Genomic DNA, 21,613 nt, shown 5'->3' with positions numbered 1-21,613 from the left:
ATTTGTTTTTATATTTGAAATGAATGATTATATGTGAGAGAATTGTGAATAATCTTGATTTAAAATTGGAATACTGGTTCAGGTTGTGGGCCTCCGTCAGGCTTGGCATTTCTAAACAGCTTCCCTAGGGGGCCACCTGACCAGATGCCCACATCTCTTTAACTGGCTTGATTTGATTCAGAGGAGCTGCACAAACTGCACTGCTAATGCAACCTCTAGAATTGAGGACAAATGCTAAAGTATTTGTCAAGATCCTCTTCACCAATAGCAAGAATCACACTGCTTCTTAAAGAGTACAGAGCGATCTATGTTGACTTTGGTATAATCTGTATTATCATCTATTTTAAGTAAATAACTGGAAGCAGGCACTTCAGGTGCCATTTAATGTGAGCAGGGGGCAGAAAGTTAATATGTAGTGTGATTACTTTAACTCACTTTAAAGCATGGCACCTAAATTACTTGCAGCCTCTTACAAACATATATTTGGACACCAACTAAGTAAACTTGAAGAACTGCCATACTGAAAAGCAAATTTAAACCGAATCTATGATCAAACAGTTTTGCTGTAAATGGTGAAGAGAACTCCTAAATGAGCATATATGTCCCAGCAGGGAGTAAATAAGCATTAAAATATTCTTATCTCAAAGCAGCTTCACTTCAAACCAGAATAGAAAAGAAGCTGATGTTTTGGTGAGCTTTTGTTACGGTTGCAATATGTTCTGGAAAATGTAAGTTCTGTTCTCTAGAAGTTTGCTTCAAAATGCTATCAGCTGAAGATTTGATTTATTTAAGGTTTGAACATTGTGGGAACCTGTGGAAAAACAGGGTTTTAACATCAGATTAATTAAAGTATTTGTACAAAAAGATTCAAACCTCAGACTGAGCTTCTGAATAATGTGTGGGTCTCTGCAGTGATGTCTTTCTAAAACAATAACACTTCTTGGACATGTTCATGTTTCGTGATGCTTCCGCCAAAAACTGTAATGCATTGCATTTCTTTCTATTTTTGTTCAAGGACAATTATAAGTGTTTGTATTAACCCTCCTTCACTCTGATCTGAAATTATATTCTGTGCAATCAAGACGTTCAAGTTTTTTTTTTTTTTGGTTTTTTTTTAGGAAATTCCAGATTGTTGTTTAAAGCTTTGCTCAATTACAGCTCTGTATGCATCGACTCTTGAGGACTATTTCTCTTGGCACATTTGGCAATCAGTTGCTCTAAAGCAAAATTAACACCAAACCAGGTAATTAAAACATTTTGTCATTGCATTTCACCCAAACCACGATCTTACTTTATGTTGTGTTATTCTGCTTTTAGACTCTTTTCCAGAAGGCAACCAAAGTGTAATTTCTCTCTAGTTGGTTTAATGAGACCTCTTGTTTTGTCAAAACAGATTGGGGTAAAACTTCGCCCTCTAGTGGTTGCTGTTGCCCGACAGATTGCATGCAGTACAATAAAAAGCACAAACACCTTTTAGCCCACAGCTCTGTGCAGCTCTTGGCTTGATGTTTACCGGAATTCAGTGCTCAAAATGTAGCAAGAAGTACACAAGCTGAGTTGCCATGCTCTGGCTGTAGTACTTCTAACAATCCAGCATTGTGACAGACACAGCGGCCCTCGTGAAGCTCCGGGAGCAGCTCTTCCAGCGGATGGACCTCTCTGCTTGTGACAAATTGCATGTGGAAGGAAATCTGCAGGGCCCATTGAACTTTAGTATTGCTTTTATTCCTCTGTCATGTTCCTGCAGAGATGAAATTGGATCGGTTTCCCTTTTCTTTTCTTTTTTTATGTTCCTGGCTCCCTTATTCATGGCTGCGTGCCCGCTGGTGCGCTGGATAAACGACCAGCGCTGTCTGACAGTCAGACATTCTTCTCTGCTTTTCTTTTCTTCTTGTATCTCCTCCTTTCTTGAACTATCCTTGAGATTTTAGGCACCTGAAATGGAGCAAGCGAAGAGTGATGCAGATTCACCACAGGAGCTGTGCTGTGCAGGAGCCAAGTGTATGCATTCATTTTATTCCCTAAATGTTTCAGACATGAGGTTTTCTAAAGCATTTTCCTCAGCAGTAAAGAAAAAATGTTTTGAAGAACATTTACCTTTCAGCAAATATCATCCTTTCAAAAGGAATTTTAAAAAACTCACTTTCAAGAAAAGATTTGGGGAACTTTAGAGTGAAGGGTTTCACTGGGCTCCAAACATCTGGCATCAGAAGAGGGTCATCTTGATTTTTGGCTTCAGTCTTTCTACCTGCCACTACCCCAATCAAAATCCGTACACCAGCTGAAGCCAAGTTACATGATATCTGCTTCAAATATAGAATAAACATTAAAAACAACTAGGCACATTTTCCTTACAAAGATTATGTGGTATTTGATACTCATCAATTTTTCTTACAAATTGAGAAATAATATGTGGCCAAGATGGCTGCCATTGGGAGTTTCCAGAGAACAAGAAAACCCAGAAGGTCTTGAAATTCCTTATAAGAAGATGGACAGCGTCCACTTGCCTATTTTCCTCCACTCTCCATTAGTTTAAGCACAGATGATGGCAGGTTCAACTGGGAACCATTTCCCGTCTCTCATTTGAAAAAGGAATGAAGACAATTGAACTCGGTGCCTGAGAGTTTTCCCCCCTGACTCAGAGGGAGAGTCAAACTGTTTTTAAGAAATGCAAAATCACAGACTTTTAAAAAAAACTTCAGTCCAAAATGGCCAACTTCCTGTAAAGTTCTGATTAAAAATCCAAGAGGCATAACACCTGGTGTTACACTTGAACTGTTCAACAAATGATTGTTTCAGCTTTGTCCTAGTGAATACAAATAATCAAAACATTTTCCAACCAGCAGTCTTTGTAATCAAGGTGTACTCCAATCAGGGTCTTAAAAGCCAGGAGGTAGTTTGAGCTGTACTAACTGGAACACCATATTAAATTTGGGAAAGCTGAAAAACCCTCCCAGGAAACGAGGTCATTGGATTGAAAAAGCAATAATTCAAAACTAAGCACAAATGCAATCTTGTTGTTGATACAAAAGGATCAGAGGAACACTGGAGTAATGCTCAGAGGCCTTCGAGTGATATCAGTTTGGATTCAGACCTTTGATTCACTGCACAACATCAATCGGGGAATCCTGTCTTGCAGCATTTTGACTGCTGTTTTGTTCCTGTGGGGAGTCACTCAAGCAGTCAGTTATTAAACACATTCATGAAAAGGGAATACAAACATCACATGAAGGAGTCATAAAAACTCCAACAGACATATTGCAAAGATAAGCGGGCCTCATATTTCTAATAACTACTCTTAACACAAGATGGTCTTTTGGGTGACTTGGCTTTTTCCTTGAAAACCCAGAGAAGAGTAGATTCACTAAGGAAAAAGTGCATCTGCTGCAGGATGGAGTGAGTATCCTAGAGGTACCAATCCATCTATGGCAGCACAATTTAACACCATCACCTTATAGCAAAGGGCCATGCTCATATCTCAGCTGAGGTTTTTCGGTGTAGAGCTTGAGTGTTCTTCACATTTGTTGGTTTCCTGCAGGTGTTCAGCCTCACTCCAGCACAGCATAAACATACATCTATAGCATTCATTCATTTGCTTTCGCAATACTGATATCAATTCATAGATTAAATTAATTTACAAGACAAGAGTCTTGAACCCAGCAGAGTGGTGCCACAAGGTCACCTTTCTCCAGATGATGTTTTAACACACAATGTTAACATTCAATAACATTTGTAATAAATGAAATGTCTGCTGAAAGTGACTTTAAGCAGCTATCCAAATGGTACCTGCAGGAAGCCTCAGGGAAGGTCATATTTTGACAGAAGGAAGTTGCCTTTGTTTTCATAAACTGAATTTTGTCAAGATTTGACAGAAATAAAAAGAAAAAGACAGAGGATAATAATCAGGAGGGGTAAGTGGGGTGATCTAATCTGATGTGCTTTAGTAGATTTTTTTTTTCTGAGCAGAGTCACTGTCCAAACCTCATGGTAGAAAAAGTTTTGCATTTCAAAACATAATCAAACTAATGTTATTTCTCCTCTTCAAATTATTAAACAGATCACTGTAGCAAGACTTACAATAAATATGTTTTTGACCTTTCATTAGCAATGGACGATACATCAGATTACAGTTCAAACTGTAGGAAATTAATGGAAAGGTTTAGTTTACACTAAAGCTGTAACCACAACAGCAGCAGCTGAAATTTGTTGTATGTATGACATTCTTATTTACAATGTTTAAAGTACAGAGTAAAACATGCAAATGTTAAAGCTACTAAATGGATGCAAATCTGCAGCATGCAAGTACATTAACCTACATGTTTCCAAAAGGTCCTGCCTGAGATACTCCCACGTCTGCCAAACTGGCGAGTGTAGCTCAAAGGTTTTAACAAACACTGGTATATAAACTAAAAATCCTTGTGTACTGATTGTCAAGGAAAGTAATGTTGTAGTGACTGTGAGTTTGCAATATGCCAGAGGTTGGGGACTGGAGGAGTTTTGCTGTGGCTCAGGTGTTCCGATGCTCTTTGAATACAACATCATCACCGGTCAGGATATAGTCAGGAAGTTGAATAACCTCACTGAGGATTTCTGTTCCTGTGCCCTCTGCAGGGGCAGGATGTCTGCTGAAAGTGACTTTAAGCAGACCGAGGAGGCTGGTGCTTTGGAAGGATGAGACTAATATCAGTGTTTTTGGTCAACATGCAAACATGGTTTAATTAGGGATCATCAACTGTCTCTAATTGATATCAGAACCAAACTAAATAAAGACATAGTTCAGAGTAATAAATTGAATCACAATGACTACAGTACAAAAATATTTGTTTATGGCATGAAACACACGTAGAAATGGAAGAAATCTAAAAACCAAATGGGGTTATGAACCGTTAGCCCTTCAAATTTACCCTTAGGCAGAGAAATAACAGTTGACAGAAAGTAGGGACCTTTCACTGGTAAACAAGCAGCTTGACGGACTTTAAGTCAGTTTACATTTATTCTTTTTGGTTTATTTTCAGCCGAGATTCATGTTTGGTTCAGGAGGAATTTTGACTTGAACTATTTTCTGTCAAAATATAAAGTGTGCTTGATTTTGTAAAATAAAACCTCAAATGATAATGTATGACTTTGCTGTCAAAGTCGCAATGGGCCTGGACATTAATTAGTTTGGAAAAAAATACAACTTTTAACGATTGCCTCTAGTATTCTCCTCCTTGTAGGTCCACTGAGCTTAAAGTTTTTTATGTGCCCCTTAAGATGAAACAAGACTTAAAAGACCTTTGAATTGTAACCTGAAGTAATAATTCCCTCTAAGAGAAACTTCATGCCTGACTGGTAACTTTGAATCACTCAGCTGTTGCCGAGTTGTCATAACAAATGTAGGTCATGAAACCTTTTGAATTATTCTAACTGATGGGGATGTTTGTAGGGATCCAAACAAATTACTTTGCTCAGGTGCTGCTAAGGAAAATGAAGACAAGCCACTTATCTGCTCCCAGGTTGTTCTAATCGGAATCCCCGTAGCTCATTAATGAGGCGAGCGGCACCCACTGCTGGGTTCGAGGTGGTGAGCTCTTTTCCAAAGGAGGGGAGGCTGGACAGGCCACAGCGGCGTGTCGGCAGGGGTCAGAGAGCACCTGGGAGGGGAGGCTGAGCTGTGACTGGCAGCTCACAGCAGGGGGGCGTGGCTAACAGGTCTCTACTAATTGCAAAGTTAAAAGCAGCAGGAGTCTAAATAACGTGTTGCTGCACTTTTACTTGTATTGAACAGCAAAGCTATTGATCGAGTGGGGTGTTTGTTTGTACAGATGGGGGAGGGGGTATTTCTCATAAAAAGGTTATCGGGTATTGATGGGGACTTGATGGGTTGTGGCCTTTAGTTTCACTCGGCTCTGTGGTGTTGAATGAAACAAGATGGAAAAGTTAGTTAACACTAACAGAAAATATTAGGACTCCTTTTGTTAATTAAAACTTAAGTTTCCAGAGAGGAGCAAAACTAAAATAGGCAAGCTTGAAAACCTTGTTGTTTGTGTAGCCTTTTGACAGGAAACATTTTCAACAAATACAACTGCTGCAATGTAGAAATCGTTAAAAAATTTGAAATGAAATAGCTTTGCGTTTCTAAAGGTCACTTCTGAACTTTCATTTAATCTATTTCAATAATGTCAGATGACTTGGTGAGATAAGTATTCATGCTGAAAGTTTTGACTTGGAGATAACAGAAAATTGCTCTAGAAATTAATTCAGTGGTGTAAATACTGTATTTGTTCATTTTGAGCCTTTTGAGCTGAGTTTGTCCTGAAGTGTCCTTCCAGTTAGCTGTACCTCAAAAACCTCCAAAGTCAGGTGCCAAAGACACACCCGTTGGCTGACAAGTCAATACAGCAAGAGTTTCACTCATGCCTAAGTCTTTTCTTGACCGTCGCAGGACAAAGCAGTACCTAATCTGTTAGAAACATGGCCCAACCCACATGTCTGTCTGGGTTCTAGTTTACCTTTAGAACCAGCATTCAATCTAAAAAACAAACAAACATTGTTTATACCTGTCTCTTATTCTCCTCCTGGTAGGTCCACTGGCATGCCATTATTGACAAAATCACAGTGAAGTTCAACTCTTCTAAAGAACACAGGTCTCTATAGATAGAATATTTCATTATTTTTTTGCTAGCAAAAATGTCCTGCTACAACTCAAACATACACGTCATTCACCTTGGGATACTTGCAACTGAAGGCATCACTCCCTGATTACTAGAAATCGCTAATATACCTTTTGTCACTTGATCCTTAAATATAAAAAGTTGCAAAAGAGTGGTGATACAGCAAAAATAACAAACCCATCCCTGATGTAGTGGAGCAATTTAAATCCTACACTTTTGATTCCAGTAGCCCACTCATTATTTTCTTCAAAACATTAATACATTTTTGTTAAACCCATGGGGCACACCAGCCTAAATGGCAGGATAGGAAACAGTGTGACGTTAGCTCCAGTTTGAATGCTTGCAATAAACATACTGTAGCTCACAGAAACTGGATGATGAAGGACAACCATGATTTGTATTCTATGTTCTACCTTTTCTCTCACAGCTCTTGTCCCAATGTTTCTTTGAATCTCCCTCTGAATTAGACCCAGTGATAGGTATTTTCCTTTCGAACCTAAATAAAAGAAAGAACCACAGACAACGTATATGAATTTTATGTAGAGCTTTTGCAAAAGGAGAAGGCTCTGTCCATTCTTCCTCCGAAAAATCCACAGAGCGTTCTGACCTGCCCTCACAAAAGCTCCTGTTTTTATTGTCAAAGAAAAACAGGCAAGGGGGCAGTCAGGAAAAACAACAGAGGTCGTAAAGCTTCTAACCCAAACATCTAACAACCGAGTTCCAGATGTGATATCTGATCAAAGGTCTGAGCTCGGTTCAAATCTCGGTCAGTACTGTCAAGAAAACAAAATACGACTGCTCACAAGTAGTTACTAAATTAAGAGGTGTTCTTTAAAAGGATTTAAGGTCTGAGAAACTTAGTGTTATCTATTTCTCGTAAAGTTGAACAGACAGTAGTGACCTCCATACACACGTAAGGAAGAGAACACTTTAAACAGAAAATCACAATGATCTATAGGCTGAAAGTAAACTAAATTAAGAATAAAATGATAATACCAAAAAATCTCTAACACCCAGGTTAAAGCCCTATGATTTGCACACTTAGCTTGTGTATTAGATGTCTAACACAAGTTTCTGTTATTAGCCTAATCTTGAGCTCTAACCATTTTTGTGTAATATTCCTTTCACCCTGATGGCACAGAAATGTTCCTGAATCTTCCCTCTGTCTTCTTTCTTTCTATGCTCTCTTTAATGATAACCTGCACCTGTTGCTTCTCAAAAAGAGACAAATCCAAAAGGTAAAGCTCTGAAGTAGGAAGACTGGGTTTTTGTTCAAGCTGTTGCTTCTGACACTCATTCTAGGATAAGTGAGATAAAGAAAGTTTAGATATCTGACTTTGAATATGTACTTCTGAAAGCAATCAGAATATATAATATTTAAGTGTGCTTTGAGAGGTGAATAAAACCACGTTTCGTTCTTATCTCAGCTGCCAATTCTGTTTCTCAAAGTAGTTTTACACTAATGTGCATGAGTAATAAAGTGTTACCAATTTTTTTCTATTATCAACACGTCCTTAACCAATTTTGAGCAAAACAAGTGGAATGAGTCATTCCTTGTAATATTGTTTTCACAATTTTGATCAGAACAGTAGAAAATGGTCATTAAAAAATTGTATGTGATCAACAATAATCTAAATATGCTGCATGTCTGGTATATCTGATTACTATTTTCATTGTGTTATCAGAACAGAACACCATTTTATAAAATAAGGATTGAGGTCCACCGGAAGCTGTTATGGGTTCAATGCCTTGCTTAAAGGCACCTTGGTCCACCGACCTTCCTGCTAGCTGCGCTCTTGCCCGGCCGCTTCGCTGCATGTAGGCCCGCGGCAACTAGCCGGATCAGGTCACCTCTAGGAGCGCCGATGCTGCTGTTTCTCCTCTTTCTCATCCGTCTTGCAGCCTCATTGATGGAGGCGATGCGTCTCCTGTGTCGAACAGGTGAGTAGAGCCATGCATTAAAACCTCGCCAGTGCCGGTCCCCCGGGGGACTCAACAAACATACACATGAACGCACCACTAACACTACTGCACCAGCTGGCTGCTTAAAGAAAAAAAGAAAAGATCAACTGGAGCTCCTGACAGAAAATAATATCACGAACAAGGGCGAGCTGAGAGCAGGGTTATTTCTGTATGATGTAGTACATGCTGTTTGAACGTATGTTCCCCTGCATCAGGTCTAAAATTAAACATCATCACAGAGTCTGCAGAAAAAGACTCATTAGCTGCTGGTGCTGCCACACAGAGAACTGCAACCTGAGCAAATACTCCAGTTACAGCAACATCAGTTTGGGTGTTCTGCTAATTGTTAAAATTTCTACTAATATTTCTAATGTTTTCCTCAACCAGGGTATGTAGTTACTCCAACTTATGTTCAAAGGGTTCCCAATTTGGAAAAGTATTCCATCTGATCTTCACTCCCTTGATTACAGCTGTTTCACTGTCCTCAGATTAACTTCCTCAGTTGGCTGAGTCTTAAATCTTTGTGCTGAGATTTAAATTGTACATTTCTACCATTCACTCTTTTTTGATTTTGTGGAGCTTTTTGAGGTGAGACAAACTTTGCTCTGCAGATTTATTAATTGAACAACTCACAGCTTAAAATTTGTAATTTATAGCAAAACTATTTATCAGTATGTGTTGTCAGAACACATGAAGTTGTGAAAAAGTTGAGTTAAAATCCCTGCTAGTGACTGGAAGAAACAACAACAGATGTTCTTGAAGTCATTGTCTTTTACTACTGGCATTCATTGCTGCCAAAAAAACAGAGTGCAACCATCATCATTTTGCTTCACAATCGACTCACATGCAGGAAACTGCTAAAGGTTTGCAATTTTCTAATAATAGTAAAAGTCAGAATAAATGATAAAGTTGCTCAATAATAAGAAGGTAAAAAGACCAGCCATCAGAAAACTCTCCTAATCTTAACCAATTACACTACTAAATAAAAGCTATGGGTGACTATCAGTCAGGATTCATCATCAGTACTGGCAGAAAATTCAATTTTTATTATTATTAGACTACTTAGATCTCCGACTTTACTTACTGCTTCAGCACCAAAAATCCTGTTGCGGTGAATATTTTTGTTTCTCTTTGCAAAATAAGTTTCCACAGTCAATAGTGCGACACTCTGACTTTTTAACAGGTGTTAGATAACTTTGAGTGAATTGTGATCATGGGGACAACATATGTACGCTCAGAGCATTCAGAGAGGAAGTTGCTAAAGGAACTGCTTAATTTGTGTTGTGAAACGGGACATAATTGATTTTTAATTACAGGGGTTTTGAGTTTCCAGAGTGTTTTACGTTGTTGTGGATTGGGGATTGTGTGACTTTGTGGATGTGTTTAGAAAACTCTTAAAAGGCTGTGTGCATTTTGAATTGTTAAGCGATGCTCAGGGTGCATGGAGTTCTACTGCTCTCCTTTCTGCAGCAAGCAATAAAGCTCAGGACTGCAATGAACTGTCTCAACCGTCTTTGTTCAAAAGTTTTCCATTTCACATGTCCATTGCCATTTTGATCATTCTGCTCTGGGAAATATGTGCAAATATGCATATTTGGTATATACATTTTTTTTGTGTATGCGTGTGTTTTTTTTTTTGTTTGTTTTAACTAAATCATAGCAGTTGAGACCTATTTCTACACTAAAATAATTTTCTCTGTGGCTCACATTTTTCTTGCTGGTTAGTTACACACTTCTCCCTCATGTGACCAGCTCAGGAATTTTCAAAGAACTTTGCAGGTGGATTTTCCTGAGCATCTTGGAGAATTTATTACTATATGGATTCAGGCTATTTCTCTGTCCTGTGTGTCTTCATACGTTCTCAGTCTGCCTCATTGATGTTCAGATCAGGGCTCTGTGGGGGCCACACTGTGCTCTGTTGGATTCCTTTATGAATTTGTTGTCCTGCTGCAGATCCACATCAGACTCCTCCTTGATGCTGCTGCATGATCTACACATCTGAAGAACCCAAAACTTTTTCACAGTATAATACAGGTTTGAATAAGTTGCATGTGAGTGATGTTTCACATTCAGCTGTGTCTTTCAAAGTCAATTGAAGGTATAAAACATACATTTATTTTGTGAAAGGTATTTTGAGTTAGAATGGAAGTACTGATGTAATCTGCAACTTCTGGGGTACAGTGAGATATATTGATTCACTGAGCTGTTTTCTGAGTCAATTTCTTTTTTTGTTGTTGTTTTTTTATTCATTATTTTATTTTCCATCCTATTATCCACTCCTTTTATTTTGTATGAAGCATATTCTTTTATTGTTCTATTTATTTGTTCTTCTTACTTCACAATGTAATAGCATGCCGTGACCTGGTCAAATTTACTAATTGGCAGAGAGTTTTTGTTAAAGGAGCAGAGTACATATCACAGTAATTAGATGAAGACAGGTTTTGTAGCTGTGCTTTGCTCAGTATTGATATTTTAACTTTGTCCTGTAAAATTATTTCCTTTAGTCATTTTTATAGTTACTTACTCTTTCCACAGTGCGACCTTGCTTACTTTCCCCCCATGTCCATTTAAGTCTCAATTTAGCTCTTGCGAAAAGTGACTCACTTTTTTCATTTCCTCATTGGTTCATTTTCTATATTGTTTTAGCAGGAAACCAGCCATCATAGCCCAATCATCTTATGCCCATTAACACTCGAAAAAGATCTTGGTATGTTCTAAGTTGTTCGAAACAAGTTAAAACGCAGCTGAATTTCTGCTAATTAAACAATCCTCTTTCAGGACAAAGGCAATATTAGCACTTCCTGTCTGGATCTTGAGTTGTTTTAGTTTGTTTTGGGTTTTGTTATTTGTGTTCCTTGGTTCTCAGTTCTATTAGTTCTGCATTGTTTCTATTTTCACTTCAGTTCCATCTTAGCGATTCTAGTTATACTCCTTTTTTTAGTTACTTTAGTTTTTTATTAGTTTCTTAAGTCTAGTTATTCTTTAGTGTTAGATTTATTTCCTAGTCCCCTTTGTGCCACATATTTCTCTCTCTCCCAACCTCCCCTCCCCTTGACAGTTGAGACTGAGTTTATGGTTTTAAAAGCTTCATCTTGAGTCCTCCAAAACTTTATTTTAAACTATGATTTTATCTGATGTTTGATTGATGGTAGAATTTCAATTCTACTGTTTTACTCTAAAGAACAATGGGCAATTCGTCAAAATATGTATCAGAAGTAAAACTTTTTTGTACCATGTTGGACAAATATTTTAACATTTTATGTTACTGAAAGCTTGTAGGTTGAATTGTGTGGTCCTTGTTAAAGGGGGTATTATATTTTCTGGGCACATGCAAATTCATACCTCAAAGGAACTATTATACCTTTAGTATATATGCTGAATATATCAAACAAACTTAAAAGAAATTTGACTTTGCATCAAAGCTGTATATGACACCTTGAAATTGGTCTGTCTCTTTAAGAAACTCCTACCTTTTCTGGCACTCAGAAAGTCATCACAACAATGCTCTTTTATGATTACAATCATTCTTAGGATCTCAGCAGACACGCAGTTCCACTAAGTATTTGCTAATTGCTGCTGCCACTAGTCTGGAGGAACTGTGTGAAGGAAGAGGTGAAGGAGGGGCGATCTGTGAGGTGGAATCTCAACTGGAGACTGCAGCTCCAAGGAGGAGCTTTGTGGAAGCAGACAGTGCTTTGTAAGAGCAAGCGTTTAGGCACCTCTGAATGACTGCCATGGGAGATACAAGGACACCTCAAGTATGAATGTTTTTGATGAGGGAACAATATAACATTATAAAATGTCAAAAAAGATGATTTTGCAAAATAACTTATCCTTTAATAAAATGGTGAATAACATTAACTAATGTGATTAAACAGAATCTGAATTTAATTGAAGATAGAATTCAGTACATAGTTTATTATACTGAATTGATCAACTGTGAAAATGAATTCTGGCAAGAGTTTCTTCATGTACTGGAAAGACACTATTCAGATTCGTCAGGGTCAACCAGCCTGCTGTGAGATCCCTCTGTGTGAGGCTAATAATCGCAATGCTTTGTTGTTAGTCATAAATATATAAAGAATGTGTGGATTCTTTTCAAATTCATGTTGTGTTTTCATTTCATAAGGCGAGGTGTTTCTTACTTTAAAGTTTTTCTTCAAAGAAACATCATAAAAAAAATACCATGAGCAAAAAGTAACCTAATAAAGTCTAACTCAGTGGTGGAACATAATTAACGCCTCTGACTCTTAGAATCCAGGAACATAAGTTTTCCACCAGGACAGACTGAGTAAAACTAACATAAAAACTACAAGCTCCACAGCAGACAATAACACATATAATGAGAAAATACATGTTGCATATACAAGATCCCTAAATATAGAGAACTTTCACTAAATAATTCAATCCTCACTACTGTTATTTTTCTTCCAAGCATTCAGACTTTTTTTTAGATGCTTTAAACTTGTCTTTATAAGTGGTTCACCGGACTTCCGGAAACTCAAAATTACTACAGCTAAATTTCAGACAGAGGAAAAGTGTGATGATTTGGAACTGACAATCAGGTCTTATAGCTGAAGCAGATGCTGTAGAAAAAAGGACAAAAAATTTAACAAACATTCTGGAATGCAAAATCCTAAATATAGTACTTGTAGATAAAGATACCGAAATATTACTATAAATAAATTTAATTTGTGTTGTTCTAACTGACTTCCTTTTACTCTTTAATGAAGATTTCAGGCTGACTTACTAGTGTCCTTTTTATTCCCACAAAAATACAATAAAATTAAATGAGTTAAACTGCAACTTTTGCAATTGCTAATTAAAATAACCTTTGTGAATCAATGTGTAATGTTAATTTGTATTATGCCGAGCTTGAAAAGAGCAACCTGACTTTGTGCTTTTAGGGCAGGTTGAAATTTCTGGGTTATAGGATCCACTGAGCTTCAGAGGAAATATTTTTTCTTCTCTGTTCTGCACGAGTCAGCATTGGCCTGAATTCCAACAATATCACCCTGAAGGATGTAATACCAGCTGGTGCAGAGGGAGCTCTCCCTGCTGTATGATATTGCACAGCGAAAAGTCACCGGGCTCAAACACCTGTATTCGATTTCTCATCTGAACTCGGCGCAGAGCTCTAAGCCTTGTTCTCGCTGGCACTAATCCTCGTTAGAAAACAGCTTTCAGAGGATTAGCATCAAGGGGGGGCCGAAAGGCGCTCCTTGACGGAAGCGGCATTGCTTCCCTTCTTTTTCCTCTTGTTTCCAGCTTCTGTAACACAACCTCACAGCTATGAAAATCTGACCTTTTGCTCTTCTTCCTCTCCCGTCGACCCCCCCGGTAGCTGCAATAAAGCTCCCCATTGACTTTCACTAAAAACTCCCATCAGCTTTCTTCCCCTTCACACTGACCGGATGACTTAACCATGTAATTTTTATCCAGAGGAAAAAGGCAGCACAGATCCAGTGCAGCAGGCTTCTGAATGTTTTACTGGAACCCCCAAAAAGCTCAGCATAAAGACGTGTAAAGCTCAAGACAAAATAAAGGAGGCAAACTAAACATGAATTTCTGCTGCAGGTGATGCAGGGTTGGATATCGGAACACCGCCCCGGCTGTGAAGAAACACAGATAACGACATGACCGCTCAAGGCCGCTCACAGATGCTGGAGGAAGATGCTGTAAGTCGAAGTGTTTTTGTTAGCTACAACTCTGTTTTTTTTTCTGAACAAAGGGTTGGGTTTTTTTGCATGTAAATGGGAGGAAGCTGCTGGAGGCCACAGCTCCTGTAGCGAACAGAGTCAACAACTTGGTAAATTTAACTTTCTCCTCCAATTTCTTCTCCTTCTTATGTTTTTTTTCTCCTGCCCCCTCCCCTAAAACTTCTGCAAATATTCTGCTCTAATAATTAGCTTTGATTTTGTTTCTCCCCGCACAAACAGCAGGCCGTTCAGTTAAGAGCACTGAGAGATGAAAGCAAGTGCATCCGGGCACGGATCAAATAAAAAGAGAAGAAAAAAATAAAATAGGTTCTTTTCCCCCCTTCAGCTTCCAAAATCCTGCTGGTTGTGACAGAGTTGTAAATACCCAAGATAAAAGACGGCTCTGCTGGCTCCTACTTAACATTCCCATTTGACTCCCTGACAATGGCTGCTTTTGTGTGCTCTCATGTAAGGATACAAATAAAAAAATTCCTTCGCCTCTGGTACTTTGCGGAGCATAATTCAATCACAGACAGAGAAGCGAACCAAAAGCGAGCGCGGTGATCTGCCGAACAAAGCGAGCGATGTTTTGGGAATTCTCTTAGGTAGGACCTGAAAGAAAGCTTCGGTTCAGAGAAATACGGATGAAACGTGACAACAGGACTCAGTTTTGTTAGCAAACACTGCATTTAAGGAGCTGCAGGAGGCCCGTTAGAGAGTAAATGACAGGATCTGACTTTTTTTAAATGGGAAGTTTCTGATCCTTTTAAAGTCTTCTACAGACACAGAAGTGAAATGATTGTGCATTATTTTGAAGTTGTGGACAAGCATGTGACTGGATATTTGTCCAATCTTACTAACAGAATTGGTAGAGTCATTTTAAATGGTTGGTTTCCTGAAACAAATCACCTTTTAAGTATAGTTCACACATTTTAATTGTGATGACCTCTGGGCTTGACCATTCCAAACATTGAATACTTTCTTCACTGACCACTTTCTTAAATGACCACCGTCCTTAAATGGTTCTGTGTAATAACCAATTTGTTTTTTCATAACTAAACAACTAAGTCAAAGCAAAGTCATTAGGTCATCATAACCATATCATTCAGTGATAGGATATTTTGTGATTCCTATATGATCTTAAATAGGTAAACTCTCATTATCACCAATGGCCCTGGAAAACAGGAAGTAAACATAACTTTTAAAAGCAAGATTCAGTGACATCCCTTGATAATATGAAGAAATCAACAGTGTTAAAAATAGAATGTGGCATTTATGGATTCATTGTAAAAGTAGTTTCACTGTGAAAAAGTGACAATGTTCCAGCAGTTCATGGTCCATGTTGGGTGTATAATTGTTTGAACTGATCTTCTTGAAATCTGCAGTTGTTTAGAAATTGCCTCAAAATCTACAATTATTCTATTTAGATTCTCATTGGGATCCTTGAACTTTTCATTTGTCCTAACAACTGAACTGGTACAAAAAAATAAATAAATAAATAAATTATGAATCAGATGTTAAAATGTTTCAAGATCTATTTTAATTTATTAAATTTACGTAATCTATTTTAATTTAGTAAATTAAAATACACTGCTGCTACTCATTAAAAGATTTTGGTACATTTAAAATTATGTGTGTAATTTTAAGCCTGAGGGAATTAATACCCAATAAACTTTTACCTCATTCATTTTCTCAAAAATATTACCTGAATATTCATTCCGCCTTGATTATTTTGTCTAAATATCATTAAAAATGCTAAATATAATTAAGGATAAGGTATATATAGATATTCAATGACAGTCAAACAAAGACAAGGATTTTAGAATTACGTTTTGCAATCCAGCCTTGGAAATATCCGTAAACCAGTTATATTTGCCCAATTTGATACATTTTTGATGCATTCATTATTGTAGTTATTGAGTTTTGGAGACAAACCATGCTTTACAGAACTGACATTATGGCAGCCGAACCACAATGAGCCTATTGTTGACATTATAACTATTAAGAGGCCACTAAATAAAACCAGAGTTGTAATAAAGCATAATTATTCTGTAACACACGGTGATTAAAGCAATAATATTCCCCGTTGATCTCCTGGCAGTTCTCTCTCTGCTCCTGTTACAGCTGGTTGCCAATCCTGAATTTAAGCTGCTTGCAGAGTGTAAGAGTTAAACCCATCAGAGTGTAAAATGAAAATGTGATGGAGCATCTTGCACTCCAACCTCACTGACTTGCTCGCGGTGTAACCTGAACTGTGTGTGAATGTGAAATGAGTCTCGGGTGTTAACTGAGCCCACAGACACTAACGGGGCCTGGAGCAGCTATCCGTCACGTCCTGGGCGGGATGACTGACAGGAAGAGCGGAAACGGGACAGAAGAAGAAGAGTCTAAATGTTTGTAAACAGAACTTAATTACCAACCATGCATTTGGGAAAATACCCCCAGGCTCTGAAACACCTGCTTTTTCTGTGTGTCAAGCATATGAGTTTGAATATCAACGATGACAGATTCCCTTTTCTTTTTTTCTTCAGTGTTGGAACATTAACTTTGACTTCAACTATACTTTTCATTCACTGATTGTTGCTAACGAGGTTCAGGTTTACAAAATATACTTTTACTGTTATTCAGTAATGTAAACATTTGAATTAATAATAGCCTTGTAATAGTTTTTATCTCAAACTTATTCTTTGTTTGAGTGTTTTTTTTCTTAGTGTCTGAGCCAAATTAGTTAAACAATGTATATTTTACTCAGTAAGTATTTTAACTTTTCCCATTCACCACATGTGCACCAAAAGTGTAAAGTCTCTTTTTAAAGTTTACCAATTTTTTGGGAAAATAATTTCCCTGCTGTTTGTTTTCTTTCATTCCCCTATCACCTTTCTTTGTTTTTATCTCCTTTGTTTTCCACCTAACATCTATTGCCAGTTTTCCTTTTTCCCATACATTTTCCCATTTCCTCATTTCCTCAACACACAGAAGAAAACCAGAGGCATGAGGAAATGAAAAACTGTGGATTTGTCCTTTTTTTATTCCCCAGCAGGTGCACCGTAGAGGCCGCATGCTTCTGGTAGCTCAATTGGAAAGACGCCCTGGTTTTCCAAAGGCACCGAGTTGTTCTTTGTTGGCCGCCCCATCTCAGTGGAGGCTGAAGTAGCCCTGCGGAGGTCGCGGTGGCTGACGAGCAAAGGGCATGAAAAATGTGCTCCTGCACAGGGAACGGCGGAGAAAAACACACACGGCTGAAGATGAAATATTATCAGTTGTGTTGATTGAGCTTATTTGGGTCTTGCGTTTCTGCTGCGTCAGCTGTTCTCCGTCGGAGCGGGATCTGATGACTAGTATTAAACTGCACCTGCTAAATAAAGTTCCACCTTCCCCCTAATGGCAGGACGGCACTTCTCCTAACTCTTACCTTAAGGCTTTATGCACTGGACAGCTTTGCAAATTTAGCACACTTTTTAAAGGTTGTGTGCTCATTTAAAAGGGTGGAGCTTCTTCCTGTTGTCCAATTTACCTCCATGGTGGCTTTTGTTTTCTCTCTCATCATCTGCCGTGAGATGTGATACATGACAAGCATCATTAAATTTGCTGTTAATGAACAGAGAGTCATTACCTCAGACTCTGTCAGGTGGAGTGCCAACTGGAACTTAAAATGAGGAAACGCTTCATATCACAAGTTGACACCAGTTATTGACTTTCAACAATAACAATATTCCACATGTGACTGCTTGGAGATAAATTAGGGAATTAAAGACAAACTGTGCCCAAACTGAGCCGTAATGAGAGACAACACAATGAGGAGAAAACCGCAGATGAGTTTAGCTTCTGGAGTTACTTTTTCCTCCACTTCTTGTTTTCTAACAATGACATTGCACGGGACTAATTTTACTTTAAAAATATGTATCTTTGTTTGCTGTGTTTAAAAATGGGAGCTATCTGACAAAACATTTATCACTAAAAAGAAAGCTTTAATATGTGTGTTCTTTTGTTCACCTAGCTTCTACACCTGCTGGTTCAGCAGACTCACTCACCTCATTTTTAATCCAGCAGTTATCTTGGTTTGTAAATGAGGAGAGTCACAATTTCATATTATGAGAGAATTAGGAGCCAGAAACAGGAATATTGTGGGTATTGTGAAGTTTGACATGAAGTCTTACACAGTAATATATCCAGTTGCAAATGAAACAAATTAACATTGTTTTTTATTGTCAGTCATATTGAAATAAATGGTAGACTTTGTTGGAAAAAGTAGTGATGGGACTAGATTAATTGTTAATTGAGTTATTTGGGTTTAATAAAACCTCTCAAAATGTAATCTGGTCTGGTTGCATGTCCTGTGTGATGACATAAGTACAGTAACAGAAGGTAAGATAGAAACAACACATGCTCTTTTTCTATGAATATGATGCAACCAACGGTTGATCAAAAATCATTACCATAGAGTGCCATACAAGGAAATTTTGTAAGCCAGCCAGATGTAATAAAATAAACAAAAGTGTTCAATCCTTGGACTCTTGTCCACAAGCATGCAATTTACAGGCAGACCACCCCATGACACCATCCACACATGCATCCTGTTTTGCCTTCTCCCAAATAGCTAAGTATAATCTGCCACAATGTTTTGCACACCAGCTTATGACTGAGGTGCTTAAACGTCTTCACTTTGAGCAATAATGTATTTCAAAACCAATTGATACAAATCAAATCTGATTAAAGCAATGAATATGTTACAATAAAAGGACATTATATTGCAGACAAATCAACTTTGTTGCCAACAAGAAGGAAGCATTTGAGCAGCACTGAAACAGCTGATGATGATATTAAAAAAAGAAATGATCCAGAGTGTACTGAAACTAGATGGTTAAAGAGATGTACATTTTTATCCAACATACAAGCTTAAATAAACTAAGCTAAAGTTTTGGCTCCACTGCAACAATTGCAAGAAGCCTGAGATGTCATCATTGTGAACAACAAGCCAAACAAAGCTTCCTGACAGGTGAAATGTTTTTGTCCTCGTTCTATAAAATGATCAATGTTGGCAGTTGTGTATGATGGCTGACATTCTCCTGTTTGCTAGAGTAACTTCTGTTTACCTAAGAGGTTTAGAGGAAACCAACGGCATGTTCAAAACAAACCAAACTGGTAGTGAACAACAGTGTGGCTTGTCTGGAGCTCTTAAGTTCTGTAATTATGCAAACTGATTCTTAGGAAGATCGAAAGCTGAACTCTGACTGAATTCTTGCTGAAGATTGGTTGAAAAATCTGAAATGAACTTTTGAAAACCTACCTGCAAGGTATTTTGACTAGGCTGTATTGAGGTATACAGAGTACAAATATTGATTTCTTTTAGTTTCCTCATGTTGCAGCTCTGAGAACAGTAATGGTATTACAACGTGGCTGGAAGGAACATCATTTGCATACCTTGTGGGAAGAAGGTGGATTTTATGCTAAAACTAGCTGTAAAATCTTTCTCTAAAATCTAAAAAATTGTCTCAGCATTAATCAGAATTAAACGAATGAGATAAAGCTGTTGGTTTCTAAAATATATAAATAACCCGGTTGAGCTGGGGCACTGCAGAGCTCCACAGATGGCTCGCAGGCTGCAGTCGAGGAGAAGGGTGAAGTTTACTGATGAGTCCTGGTAATCTGGTGTAAGCAGAATGTAAACTTGCTGATGGTGACCTCAACAACAGTTCTGCTGCTTCTGAGCCATTTATGCTGTGATATGGTCCCAGCAGGGGAGGGCGGGGTAAGGGAACGGAGGGAGGGGTGCTGCATGTGGGTAAGTCGACAAAAAGGGCGAGTGTGCAGCTTCCAGCTCCCAGCTGACCTTCAGACCTTGATCAGTGCTTGGGGCAATTCATTACACCACAGGCAGGCACTCTGAGGATACCTCTGATAGCAAACAAAGCGGTGGGGGCCGGGGGGTTCAACATGTCATTGAGAGGGTGAGGTCAAAGGTCAAAACATCAGGGCAGTTAATGTGGATATTAATTTAAACAACAAGACAATGCTTATCTGCTCTCTGCTTCTAAACTGTATACATCTTTCCGAGATAGTATATCAAAAATGACATTTCTCCCAGTGTATTTCATAAGCATTTCATACACACATTTGTATCATATTTTTGTTTTACTTTTCATATTATGGATCTGCATTAGACATGCTTAACAGTCTAATGCAGTGGTCTCAAACTGCATTACTGCTTGCCAGTGTCCTGCAACTTTTAGTTGTGTCTCTTATCCTACACATTTGAATTAAATGCCTAAATTGCCTCTGTAGCATGCAGCCAACCTCTGCTAACGAGCTACTATAGGACCCAGGTGCTGAAGCAGAGAGACATCTAAAAGTTGTAGAACACCGGCCCTTGAGGATTACAGTTTGAGACCACTGCTCGCAATTATTTTCTGTCTCTTTGAAACAAATTTCTTTTCACATCCTCCCCTGATTTGCAATACTACGGAGAACCTCAACAAATTTTGTGATTTATCTCTGCAATGATCAAAACAGATTAATAAAACGTGCTGCAGAATGATTTAAGTTGCTCCACTATGCCAGAATATGGGGTTCTTTATGGAAATTGCCACGCCTAGCACACACGTCCAATAACAAAACACCACCCAGGTTGAGTTCAGGAAAGCCATTCTTCCTTATTACACTATTCCAGGTAACACAATCATTGCCCAAATAGAGATTTAACACTCGCAGAATCATTACAGAATCCCCAGATGGCAATCCTTCCAGGACACCATGCAGAGATTCGAAGAAGACTGAGTAATCAGGTCATAAGCACAGACGACATTCAGAGCTTTTCATGCTGCAGATTGAAGTTTCAAAAAAGCAGTCCTCTTGATCATCAGGGAGAATTCAAACACCAAGATCCACAGCCTCTACAAAGCAACATTTATCAGTTAGACCAGTGATATTAGGACAGGGAAATGATAAATCTAGTGATCTGCAACAGATAAATTCCCCCCTAAATATGATAATTTCCAGAAACTCACAGAGAAGATCAAACCTTTACCAGAAAATATGGCTTTAAGATCATTCTCTTTCTCTGGTATGTCCACCTGGTCCTTTAGTAGAATTATATATTTATGCTTTATCAGAGTTAAGAGTTTTTGTTTCAGTTCAGCATTTGACTTTGTCATCATTTTATCTAGCTTTGTTCTGAATTTATTTCTTGAATGCAGTGTTCTGCAGGCAATAGGGTTCCGTCTGTTCAGAAAGGATTCAATATCCACTGTTTCAATAAAAGAAAACGTACAAGAAAAAAAAATCGAATTTTTATCTTAATAA

At 38.1% G+C, this 21,613-nt stretch overlaps 1 long non-coding RNA gene across 1 annotated transcript in view; it reads left to right on the top strand.

Annotated features, from left to right (window-relative positions):
- Positions 1-8,431: 8,431 nt before the first annotated feature.
- Positions 8,432-21,613, top strand: part of LOC114139267 (uncharacterized) — a 25,137-nt gene continuing 11,955 nt past the window's right edge. The window contains exon 1 of the long non-coding RNA XR_003594412.1: positions 8,432-8,583. This is a non-coding gene — a long non-coding RNA (uncharacterized LOC114139267). The remainder of the gene's footprint in view (positions 8,584-21,613) is intronic.

Source organism: Xiphophorus couchianus, chromosome 23 (assembly GCF_001444195.1).
Source record: "Xiphophorus couchianus chromosome 23, X_couchianus-1.0, whole genome shotgun sequence".
Classification (NCBI taxonomy): Eukaryota; Metazoa; Chordata; class Actinopteri; order Cyprinodontiformes; family Poeciliidae; genus Xiphophorus; species Xiphophorus couchianus.
The sequence above is the reverse complement of the archived record's forward strand: the minus strand, read 5'-3'. Positions and strand labels throughout refer to the sequence as shown.